This window comes from Cynocephalus volans, chromosome 1 (assembly GCF_027409185.1).
Source record: "Cynocephalus volans isolate mCynVol1 chromosome 1, mCynVol1.pri, whole genome shotgun sequence".
NCBI lineage: Eukaryota > Metazoa > Chordata > Mammalia > Dermoptera > Cynocephalidae > Cynocephalus > Cynocephalus volans.
In genome coordinates this window covers 108,931,192-108,942,115 of record NC_084460.1, presented here as the reverse complement: position 1 = coordinate 108,942,115, position 10,924 = coordinate 108,931,192, and the positions used below count along the sequence as shown (strand labels likewise).

Here is a 10,924-nt window from a genome sequence, read left to right as displayed (position 1 = left end):
TTAAAACCTGCCTTTAACTGCTATACAGGACCTTCAGTACATCAACTTTACCCACTTTATTAGTACCTTTTTATTTTGTTCTCCTTGTCTTCATCCTATTGTACTAGATGCATTTTTAGAAGCCACTTCAAATATGTTTTAGAACAAGGCACGACATAAATAAAATTAACTCACCTTTTAAAAATCATTTTGAAATATTAAGCCCTCATAATTTGAGTTTTAGGTCTCATCCCAAATAAGCACCTCTGTGAGTATGGGTTGAATTCATTCATTAATAAATATGTTCCAAGTGCCTACTATGTGTCACTTACTGTTCTCAATACTGGGGGAAACATTGTTGAGGAGCATGTCAATTAGCGATAAGAACCATGGAGAAAAATAAAGTAGAAGGGGAATAGGGATGCCATGTAATAAGGTTATAATTTTAACTAAGATGATCAGAGAGGGCCTCAATGAGGTGATATATGGCCTGAAGGGCCTGAAGATAATGAGGGATTAAACTACATGGATATCTAAGGAAAGAACATACCAAGCACAGGGAATATCAAGTACAAATGTCCTGAGGCAGAAGAAAGTTTGGCATTTCTGAGGATCAACTAAGAGACCAGAGTGGCTGGGGGAGTCTTGTTAGAGGATGATAGAGAGGTGAGGGAAGAGGAGAGGCAGGTCAGGTAATGCCCTGGAGACCATTATAAGGATTTATACTTGGATTGAGATGGGAAGCAACTAAAGGGTTCTGAACGAAGGAAGTTAACCCAAAAGAATTTATAGTACTGAAATATTTAAATGAAGAGTGATAGCTGTGGGAAGAATTAAGTCGGCAGATATTTACTGAATTCCTAGCACTTGCTAGGCATTTCCTAAGCACTGCATACAATGTTAAATAAAACACACACCAGTCCTTGCCCTCATGCAGGTTTAGTCTTGTAGGTAAGATTGTTAACAAATGATTAAGCAAATAATTACAACCATGTTAGATGTGAGAAAAACCAGATGATTTGTTAAAGAATGATAGGGGAGGGAGGTCTAATTTAGTCCAGAGTGTGAGAAAAGGCTTCTTTGAAGATATAATATTTAAAGTGAGATTGGTAGTATGGGAAGGAGTGAGTTAAATGAAGAGGGATAGGAGGGAAGAGAGCATTTCAAGCAGAAAGTATCTGCAAAAACCTTGAAGTAAAAATTCGCATCTTGAGGGAATTGGAAGAACATTGCGGCTGGAGCTTAGTAGGCAAAGAAGAATGATTAAAGACTTTGGGTTGAATTCTAAGGGCAATAAGATATCAAGAGTTTAGATATTAACTGTTAATTCCTTTGTCACAAGTAGTAGTATGAAGAGAAAAGAAACGCTGAGTCTCCTAAGAACTCAAATGTGTAGAAAGGCATTAGCACTAAAATGATACTGAGAACAGCAACTCCAACTCACAGGGAAAAAAAAATGCATTTTATTTAATGACCAAATACACACACATTTACACATATATATAACTTAAACAATTCTTACTCTTACCTTGTGGGATGCATTACTAAGTATTCTGCTCTATGTTCTTTCATTTAAAAAAAATGCTGGTCATAATTTATCTTTCAAACCACTATTGTGTTACAACCCATAAACTATTCTAGAGTGTTATCAATGCTAATTTATAGTTTTAGGGAAATGTAAAGTCTTGCTCCAGAATTAGCCCATGGTAGTATTCTGTGTATTCAAAGAAAAAAAATGTTAACATAACCCTGTTACCATGGATCCAGCCTGGACATGGTACATGCTTTCAGTGTGCCTGAATCGCCTACCTTCCCAGGCCTAAGAGCTAAGGCAATGGCTTGCAACTATATAAGTTTTCCCTACAAAACAGAACCTTAAGCCTATATTGCACATTTTACGTAAAAGTCTTTTATGTACATTATTTCATTTGATCCTCACAACAACCCTGTGAGGTAGGTGGGGAAAATACTGTCAATTCACTTTACAGATAATGTAGTAAAGGTTCAGAGAGGTTAAGTGACTCCCAGTTATCACATACTTAGTAAGAGGCAGCGATAGAGTAAGAACCATCCACTTTTAGGATGAAGGCTCTTTTCTCTAAACCACATACCTTCTGAGAGTATAATCTAACCTCAAATATTTTTAACACTTCATTCTTATTTTCTTATTGTTGATTCAACTTTTTACAGGATACAACAAAGGACCTAATTCTAAACTTACCATGCCAAATTTATGCTTCTCTACCAATGAAAACTTATGGCCACAGAACATATATTTTTTGGACCACACTGTTTCTTGGCTCTAGTGTAAAGGATCATTTGCAATATGAAAGACCCTAAAGGCCAAGAAAATTGTAAAGAAGTCAGAGGAATAGATATAAAATGGAATATATTAATGAATTTTAGTCCCTTTAAGCTTTTATTTTTGTGAGAGGATTCAATGGAGAGCTTTAAGGCAGATGTGACTTGAAGCTTTTGAAGAGGCTCTAAGTCTTGATGAGGTTATTCAAACTCAGATCTTGAATGTGTAATGATGGTAGGTCATAGTCTCTTGGTACTCGATGCTTTAAAACAAAACAAAACACAAAAAAAATTCTAACAAATCTAATAAATTTTTTTAAAAAGAGAGATTAAAAAGCTATAATTCTTTGATCAGTAATTAATCAAATCACTAGATACCATGCTGAAAGAACAAAAAGAGAAAATGAAAAATAAGAAAAGGAGAGAAAAAGATTTTGAAAAGATATAGTATACAGAATGGTTAAATATGTTCGTCGGCTTATTTCTTTGATTAATATTCTTCACTTCAAATTGCAACAGAATTTAAAGTTCTTACAGAACTACCTTGGGGCTGTAGTCAGATAAACTGATTTAAAGGTAATGTCTTGAATCTCTTTGATAGCTATCAATGATACCAGATTGTCTTAAAAAGATTTGATCTCTAAAAGCATAGCCAAAATGTTTGTTGGAAGAGATAGCATGAAATGACGTTGATTTTGTGGAGTAGAAAAAGAAATTCAAGTAGGAATATTATGGTTCAAAAATATTTAAAAGGGAGAAAAGGTAACGAAGCCTACAAATGGAAAAATTCAGACCCCTTTGCGAGGTTCAAATGAAAAACATATGGTAAAAATATTGTAAACATGTGACCAATATAATAAAAGAAAAGTTACAGTCATGTGAAATTCCAGCTTAGAAAATAATTACTAGTGGCCTATGTCCCCTCCGGGGATTCTAGCAGCTGTTCTGTACCTCCCCGTCTCATTTTTTGGAGAGGATTTTCAATCTCATTGACTTACTTTTGTGCTTATTCTGTTTCTTTTTACTTTATGTGCTCCTATAAATCTGCCTTTTTTCCAAGAAAACTTTAAGCTTTTAAAAATAAATAATAATAACAGTAGCTAATGTTTATGTCTGCACTTGTGCCAGACACTGCTCTAAGGACTTTATATAGATTAATTCACTTAATCCTCACAACCACCCCATAAATTAGATACTACTATTATGCTCAATTTATAGATGAAGAAACGGAGGCATAGAGAAATTAAGAAATTCAGATAAGTTACCTAGCTATATATACCTAAATAGTAGAGCCAGGGTTCAAACTCAGGCCCTCTGGCTCCAGAACACCAAGCTATACCCACTACTCTCCGAAAGTGATTTCAAAACAACAAAATTTACCAGGACTAGGGCTTTATTTAGATTACCATTGTGCCATGTCACAATCTTTCACTGCATATTCTGATTAGAAAGCGTAATGGCTAATTTAAATTCCCCAAGAGTAGTAATATACAATCAGTTTTAGTAGTCACTACACAGAAGTGACATCCTCATAGAAATGTCAAAGCAGTTTAAAAATAAAGCATGTCACAAAAATATTAACAGCAGTGGAAGATTAAAGGTGACTTTACTCTTTTTGCTTTGGTATATTTCCTATATCCTAATTTTTGTAAAATGGACATGGATTACTTGTATAATTAAAAAAAGAGTTTTTGGCTGGCCAGTTAGCTCAGTTGGTTAGAGTGCAACCTTGTAACACAAAGGTCAAGTCTTCAGATCCCCAGACTGGCCAGAGCCCATTGAAAAAAAAAGAGAGAGACAAAAAAAAGTTTTTTAAGCATGCTGTCATCAATATTAAATTATACATTTTTAGCATTAATTATACATTAGCATTAAATATACATTATTAGCATTAATGTATATTAAACTTACACTAAGTTATCAGAAAAGTTTGTTCTCGCTCTATTTGAAGACCAAAAAGACTCAAGGTAGAGTAAGCTTTACAGTAATAATGAAATAACAGTAATAGCTATTATTTACTTAGCACCTAACACAGGCAAACCTTTACATACATTATCTTTAACCTTCAGTAAATTCCTATTTTACAGATGAAGAAATTGAGGCTTGGAATGAATCATAAAACTTAGTAGAACAGCTAGTAAAGATTGGAGCCCAGATTCATATCTGCCTATACTAGAGTCCATGCTCTTTCCACTCTACAGTGCAGTCTCTACAAATGCCAAAATATCTGTCTGGCTGTCATTTGTTATTAAACACACTAAAGAGATCTTCTGAAAATTCATGTATTCTTCCCTGTCTTATTCGATAGAAAAAAACTGAACATAAATTATTTACATTAAGTCAGGATTATCATTTTGAGCGTACATTAATACAGAGCTGTTTTCATCTAATCAAAAGGGTCCAGGCTGCTACCAGTCTAAAATTAGGTGGTCTACTTTATGACTTTTTTTCTTTTCCTTCCTAATGTGCCTGCATCTAATAGAAGTTCTTGGCCCATTCACAATTTGTTGCTTCTGTGGAGGTGTATACCACTTAACTAAGGCTGTCAGAACTGTCTAAAATAAAAGTAAATAAACTGAGTAAGGTCCTGAGCATATGGACTTTGTGTTGTATAATTTGAATGCTCAGGTAATTTTTAAATTTATGTCCTGGTTATGGGCAAGTTGAGGTTGGTGGATAAGTGACCAGTAGATAAGTTAGCTATCAGAATTTAAATACAGGAATAATAGAATGCAAACCCAACTACAATAAATCACTTTAATGTACAATAAAAATATTTTGAAGTCCCCTTTCAAATCTTAAAAATTATCTAGCACCCTCTCTCATACAATGAGAAATACCCTATACAAATTCCTGATGTTCAAACTCTGCTTAAGCAAGCCTAATGATCCAGAGTTCACTGCCTCTCAACACAATCTGCTACACTGTTGACTAGTTCTATACTTTTCCTATTTAGAGCTAATTTTGGCCTCAAATAACAGAGAACAAGTGTACTTCCTGTGTAGTTTCCCCAACACTTCTGAAGTTTTTTATTTTCTGGAAAAACAGTCCCAGTCCCCTCAATCTAGATCTGTTACCCTCTTATAATCAAAAAATTTGTTTTAAAACAGTTCTCTTGTTCTTCAAGGTATATTTAATAATGAAATCAGTTTTTGTATATTAATGTTTTGTAGATTAATGGGGTCTGGTTAATCTTGGTCATACAAAATTGGAATGCTAGGAAAGGCTTACAGACCTAGCTCAATTCACACCAAAGAACAATAAGTTTTTGAGTTCTCGCTTCTTTTTTCGCCCTCCCAAACAATGCCACAAAATAAACTCTTAAAATATATCCTTAACCGTAATGTTTAATGTTGCTAGATGTTAATTTTCTCACTCTCAGGCTTTTGTCTGCCTTCCTGTCACTTTGACCCTGTGAATGATCTTAAAACTTCCAAAATTCTTAAAGCTGCTCTCAAAATCATGAATTAGCCCATGACAGACGCAGCTCTGAGGCTTTAAAATGCTGACTTTTTTTTTTTTTTTTTTTACTCATTGCACTAACTGGATAACTTCCTATCTGGAATTTCCAGTTTTCCAGGAAATTTTATATCTATTATATATGTAATATATACACAAGTAGATACAGATACAATGTATCATATATGTATGTGTGCACACACACACAGAGGCATCTTCCTCAAATCTACGTTCTCTACATGTAATTCTTACATTCATGATCATAGCCTTCATTTCTATGTTACCTTTACCATATTCTAGCTTCTTGACTCAGGAAAACACAATCTATCCTTGGATTCAATTTACTGCTTTCCATTCTCTTAGCAAGAATAAGGAGGCCCTCTCCAGGCATCCCACTCAATGATTTCCTCTTTGTGACTATAGTAATTAATCCCAAGGACCTTAAGAAGCAAAGCATTATTAACAGAGATGACTATATGTAAAATCCTCTGCCAAAGTATGGTATAAAACACCTGACATACCATAACCAGTTCTGTCCCATTAATCCTGACCACCCCCTAAATTAGCAGCCTTCATTATGATTTAAACAAGATACAGAATCAGTGGTATCATATGGGTATGTATCTTACATAACCTATTCTCAAGCAAGTTCCAAATAAAATCCTTCTACTAATAAAATTTACATTATATCTTTACATGTCTTGTATAATTCATTTTACTCACCTATTAGTATTATTCCAAAAGTCCCGCAATAAAATTGTGGAAAGACAAAGATGACTAAAGAAGTAAAAGTCATCAGAAATTTTTGCTTAGTCCCTAGGCAGATAATCAGCCAATTCAAAGTAGTACACAATGAGATTGCCCATATATATATATATATATGTCTAAATTATCTTTCTGGTTTAGTGATTTTACTGAGAGAGAGAAGAAGCCATTCTTCGAAATGCCTTAAGCTGGTTCTAAACATCAAGAACAAAGTAAAATAGTAATTGTAAGGTTTGTTTAAAGAGTATAAAGTCCCTAAATAGCAATTCAAATATAACAAAGTCCATCCCGTTCAATAATACTGAGAAGCTCAAAAGAACCATGCCAATGCAATACAAACCTACTTTGCAAACAAAAGTAACAACAACCATATTACCTGGTCAGGTCAGCAACGTGCTATATACTGTACACGAGTGCTGAATTCGCCAGCACTCAGTTTATTCATAAGCCCTTATTAATAGTAACAGTCTAATGTCAAGGTTTAAAACCTATTATAACATCACCAAACCTTCCTCATAGCTCTGATAAAAACCTTAACTCACTCATGTAATACCACTCCTTCTAAATAGTACAAATGATTGTTAGGACAGAAAGTCATAAGGAATAGTAGTAGGCTCCCATAATTATTAAATTATCCTAAAGCCTTGTTGTTTGCTTGTTTCTTAGTATTATAAAAATAAAAACATGCTCACGGTAAAAAAATTCAGTTCACCAGAAAGACTATACAGAAAAAATATGTTTTTGCTACTCCTACCTAATTTCATTCCCCAGGGACACCTGTTTTTTCTTCCTTATATAGGTGTGAAGAAATTTTGTATGTATATATAGAAATGTATGCCTTTTAAAAACAAATGAAAATATACTATACATATAGTTCTATATGAGGGGTCTTCAAAAAGTTCATGGAAAGATTCACACTATTTTTTAATTCCATTTCTTCACTAGCTTTTTGAAGTATCCTCATATTGTTCTTCTCAGTTCATAATGTATCTTAGAGATTTTTCCATATCTGAATCTCTGGTTCGACTTCACTCTTAGGGCTGCAAAGTATCACACTGTATGAAGCCATTTATTTAACCAGACCTCTGTTGAGGCATGTTTAGGTTATTTCCAATTTTGTTTTGTTTTTCTTTTTTATTAAATAATATAGTGACAAATATCTCTGTATGCAAATTTTTGTGTGTAAGCACAAATATATCTGAAACATGAGTTCCCAGAAGTACTACCTGCTGTTAGAGTTAAACAAATTCTAAGCAAGAAACCAGTGTATCTACTAAGGAGACCAGAAAAAACTACAAGTTTAATGCTCAGTGATTAAAACGTGTCGAACATTATCAGAGAGTTAGAAGTTAAGGTTTTGAAAATTAACAAACTGATGAGTTAGGAAAGCCAAAATAAAAAAAAAAGAGAGAAACTTTACCCACTGGGACAGAAAGATAAAAGGCCCAGAGAATGAATCACCTAAGAGATTAGAAAGAAGAAAGAAAAAGAGAAAAAAAGAAAAGAAAATAGCAGACATAAGGCAAAAATAAATTTAAAAAGTCACTTTTTGGCCTCTTTTCTTGCTTAAACCTAAGGCACAAAATAAAATTGATCCGTAGACTTGAGATACATATAATTACACCACCAAACTTAGATGCAAAATGATTTAAATGACTATTTGAGGCCTCATTTTTACAGGGTATTCACAGGTTGATTTATTTCTACCAGGCTCTGAAGTGTTGAAAGGAGAGCCACCCCAAAAGAAAGCAAAGGAGTAACTTTAGGAACAATATAGCTTGTCAACCTTTTAAATTTCTGATCAACCTGACAGGAAAATATTAACAATTGCCTCATATATATAAAATAAACTTCTCTTTGGAAGGTCCCAATTAAAACATAAAGAGATTCAGGCCTATGTTTTTTAATTACAGTCCTACAATTTCCTAGCCCAATCCAGGACTGTTCTAATATCTCACCTACCATAAAACATAGTCAATAACTTACCTCTCCCAAAGTGCTAGGATTTGAATGCCACAGTACAAATTGATTCATGTTTTTGTCCATTAATGGTCCGTGGGTTTCTTTAAATGAAGTCCATTTTAGAGTCCATAGATATCAGTGTTCTGCAAAACTGAAAACCTCAAGAATGTCAATGCACATACCTAAGTTACCACTTGGATACTAATTCATTATTAGTACGTTATACTATATAGACACTAAGATGTGCAAAATTTAGTGCACATGACATTGAACAGCAGATTGAGGCAGTAAAATTAGACTTTATTTTAAAGTAAGACAACAATATTAACATAAGTCTAGAGGATTTAAAAACATTATTTTGTACCCTATTTATATTTATTCTAAAGGTGGCAACCACAGTAAGAGCATGCAAAAACGGGGATGATTTGAATACCAGAATTTTCCAGAAATTGGGACAACAAGATTTAAGGGTAGGCAGACCTTCAAAATCTAAATACTGCAATCATGCATTTACATATCAACTTTTTGGAGTTTCCAACCTGTTAGAAGATCTTAGACTTCAAAATCTAAAAATGTTTACTAGTTTCTTCTTTGTAAACACACACACACACACACACAAATACGACAATATGGCATAAATTTAGGATTTCCTACCCAACTATATCCAATCTAATGATGAGATTCTAGAACCTCTTAAGACCTTCTTTCTCCTTAAATGGCCCATACACACAATCTCCTCACTGGGACCGCATCTAGGTAGTAATTCGAGTCTATATCTCCTTACACAGCCTGATATGTCATCTGCGCTTTTTTTCACTTGACAACCAAAACCAATTCTGTTGCAGTACTTGCTTTTTAGGTTCATGTCCACTCTTGATCACACTGAAGACACCTAAACAAATACTTTACAAAGGAAACAATTTAATCTTCAGGGACCCATTCTTTGGGGGGCCTCCTATAACTGTCTGAAAGAAGTTAACCTTATGTGTACACACCAGGTAAAATCTCGGACTGGATTTTTATAACTACTTTCAGTTTTGTTATGAAACAATTCTCATTTGCATCTCGAATGTAAGTAGTACCCCAATTTAAGAAAGAAAACATTAAGAAAAAGAAAATAAGTTTATACTATTGGAAAGAAAGCACTTAGAACACTAATTAGAAGCTCAGTGCTACAACTGCAGCTTATCGTTTGATGATCAACTCCTCCCTGTTATCGTTGCCCTGGACGTTCTTTCCAGAAAAGTAAAGGAACCCGAAAGAAGCCAAATTAATCGCCTTATCCTCTTCACCCAGAGAAAGTATTAAGACACGTTTTTAAATTTCAATAACCATAAAAACAACAAAAACCCAACAACGTCCGGGAACGGACCTTGCTCTTCTGCACCTGCATCCTGATAAATGACTGCTTAGCAAACTAAATTGTCGTCACTTCTACATTCACAGGTAAGGATACTGAGATTTGAGAGAAGTTCCCCCGCTGAGCCAGAATCAGGTTCTCTCATTCATTCATTCATTCATTCACTCATTCATTCATTCATTCATTCGAAAGCATCTAAAGAATGCCTAACAGTGGCAAGGCATTGCCCTGAGGATTAAGAGACGAATAGACGAGATCCCTGTCCCTTGCCAGCAGAACGGGTGGAGGAAGATGGGAGATGAACCCTAGGTCAGCTCATAGTGCCCCAGGCTCCGTCTCTCCGCCACCAGCGCCAACGATCGTTATGCATGACTCCCAGCCATGACTGATTCCTAGAAGACTCAGCCTGTTTGTATTTCTTCGACGACCTCAGCCCCCACGATCCCATTCCCAAGAATTTCCCGCATCCCTATCCCCTCAAGGGGTCTCATGCCAAGGAGCCTTTCCTCCAGCTACCACGTAATGCTAGAGTCACCTCTCTCCGCCCAAGCTGAGATTCCCGAGCATCCCGGGCCATTAACCCCAGCTTTCGCCCCCGCCCCGGTTCAGGTCCGGCTCGCAGGTTACCTGCGGTGGACCCAAGGCTCCAGGAGGACCACAGACGCCCCGCCCCGCCCATCGCGACACCCTCCACAACCAGGTGCCGCCTCCATAAATGTCATTTCCTGTGCGTCACGACCGGCCGCAAACTCTCCTTGCCCAGCAGTTCCGCTAAGCGCCGAACTCCGCTGGCTGGCGTCACTTCCCGCCTGTTCCCCGGTCTCCCCCCTATCCCCCCACCACCTTCGGGATCTCGGCGCTCCGGACCTTGCTTCTCCGGTTCTCTTCTGCCTGCTTGCCTAAACTCCGCTGTGTAATTCAGCCCTGGGAAGTGCAATTTTTTTTTTCAAATTTCTTTGCCAGTTTCTGCAGCCCTCTCTTTTCTTCTGCAGCCTCTTCCCTGTTCCTCTGTACCTTGAACTCATCCCTGTTCTCCAAATTCACACAGCCTCTCAGAGAAATCACAAGATTGTTCTTATGATTTTTCTCATTACTCGG

The 10,924-nt window shown here is 35.9% G+C and overlaps 1 long non-coding RNA gene across 1 annotated transcript; it reads right to left on the bottom strand.

Moving 5' to 3' along the window:
* Positions 1–1,449: 1,449 nt before the first annotated feature.
* Positions 1,450–10,525, bottom strand: LOC134362399 (uncharacterized). Its single transcript, XR_010021622.1, has 3 exons — positions 10,454–10,525; positions 8,491–8,617; positions 1,450–2,543 (listed from the first exon to the last, which is right to left on the bottom strand). It is a non-coding gene; the product is annotated as an uncharacterized LOC134362399 (long non-coding RNA).
* Positions 10,526–10,924: the final 399 nt, after the last annotated feature.